Raw genomic sequence first — 2289 nt, 5'->3', positions numbered from 1 at the left:
GCTGGGAGGGATTGAGGGCAGGAGGAGAAGGGGACGACAGAGGATGAGATGGCTGGATGGCATCACTGACTCGATGGACATGAGTCTGAGTGAACTCCAGGAGTTGGTGATGGATAAGGAGGCCTGGCGTGCTGTGATTCATGGGGTCGCAAAGAGTCGGACACGACTGAGCGACTGAACTGAACTGAACAGCCTTCTTTATGGTCCAACTCTCACATCCATATATGACTACTGGAAAAAACATAGCTTTGACTCTATGGACCTTTGTAGGCAAAGTAATGTCTCTGCTTTTTAATATGCTATCTAGGTTTGTCATAGCTTTGTAAAAACATGAATCTTCTCACTTCCCCTCTTGCCTCTCATTTCTCAATGGTGTTCCAGGCTCTGAGAAGGAAGACTTATCCTTCTGCTATAACTTACTCTCAGGTTTTCCTTATTCTCACTCCTCTCCAGTGATACCAGCTTTCTTTCCATTTCTTTTCTTCTTGCCTCTCCATGTGGCACGTGGGATCTTAGTTCCCCAACCAGGGATTGAACCTGTGCCCCTGTAGTGGAATCATGGAATCTTAACCACTGGATGCCCAGGGAAATCCCTCTTTCTATTTTTAATCTCTTAAAAGTGCCAAGAATCTTCTTGCCTTATAACACTTTCACCTGTTCTCCCCTCTGCCTGGAGTGCTTGTAAACTTAAAAAATATTCACATCTTAAAAGTTGAGAGGTATGTTTTATTCAGCAGGAATTTTTAGAACTTCAAGCCCAGGAGGCAGCATCTCAAATAACTCTGAGAGAACTGCTGCAATGAGGTTGAGGGCAAGGGAGCCGAGTTATATAGAAGTTTTGCAACAAAGGGCAGGTGGTCTGAACATCAAAAGATTCAGTTCAGTTTGGTTCAGTTCAGTCGCTCAGTTGTGTACAACTCTGTGACTCCATGGACTGCAGCACGCCAGGCTTCCCTGTCCATCACCAACTCCCAGAGCTTGCTCAAACTCATGTCCATCGAGTTGGTGATGCTATCCAACCATCTCATCCTCTGTCTTCCCCTTCTCCTCCCATCTTCAATCTTTCCCAGCATCAGAGTCTTTTCCAATGAGTCAGTTCTTCGCATCAGGTGGCCAAAGTATTGGAGTTTCAGCTTCAGCATCTGTCCTTCCAATGAATATTCAGGATTGATTTCCTTTAGGATTGACTGGTTTGATCTCCTTGCAGTCCAAAGGACTCTCAAGAGTCTTCTCCAACACCACAGTTCAAAAGCATCAATTCTTTGGCGCTCAGCTTTCTTTATAGTTCAACTCTCACATCCATACATGACTACTGGAAAAACCATAGCTTTGACTAGACGGACCTTTGCTGGCAAAGTAATGCCTCTGCTTTTTAATATACTGTCTAGGTTGGTCATAGCTTTTCTTCCAAGGATTAATAATAAAAAGATTATTGTGAATTAAAGGAAACTAGATATCTCAAGTTAAGGAACTTAGTGTTTTTCTATGTATGCAAAGATGCAGGAGTCTGGGCTCTCTGAAATCATTCTTTTGATATGCACCTCAGCTATCTGTGGAAAATTCTAAGAGATGGGAATACCAGACCACCTGATCTGCCTCTTGAGAAATCTGTATGCAGGTCAGGAAGCAACAGTTGGAACTGGACATGGAACAACAGACTGGTTCCAAATAGGAAAAGGAGTACGTCAAGGCTGTATATTGTCACCCTGTTTATTTAACTTATATGCAGAGTACATCATGAGAAACACTGGGCTGGAAGAAGCACAAGCTGGAATCAAGATTGCTGGGAGAAATATCAATAACCTCAGATATGCAGATGACACAACCCTTATGGCAGACAGTGAAGAGGAACTCAAAAGCCTCTTGATGAAAGTGAAACTGGAGAGTGAAAAAGTTGGCTTAAAGCTCAACATTCAGAAAACGAAGATCATGGCATCTGGTCCCATCACTTCATGGGAAATAGATGGGGAAACAGTGGAAACAGTGTCAGACTTTATCTTTTTGGGCTCCAAAATCACTGCAGATGGTGACTGCAGCCATGAAATTAAAAGACGCTTACTCCTTGGAAGGAAAGTTATGACCAACCTAGATAGCATACTCAAAAGCAGAGACATTACTTTGCCAACAAAGGTCTGTCTAGTCAAGGCTATGGTTTTTCCTGTGGTCATGTATGGATGTGAGAGTTGGACTGTGAAGACGGCTGAGCGCCAAAGAATTGATGCTTTTGAACTGTGGTGTTGGAGAAGACTCTTGAAAGTCCCTTGGACTGCAAGGAGATCCAACCAGTCC

Source organism: Bison bison, unplaced genomic scaffold (assembly GCF_000754665.1).
Source record: "Bison bison bison isolate TAMUID 2011002044 unplaced genomic scaffold, Bison_UMD1.0 scf7180017864193, whole genome shotgun sequence".
Classification (NCBI taxonomy): Eukaryota; Metazoa; Chordata; class Mammalia; order Artiodactyla; family Bovidae; genus Bison; species Bison bison.
Note: the sequence above shows the minus strand (reverse complement) of the source record.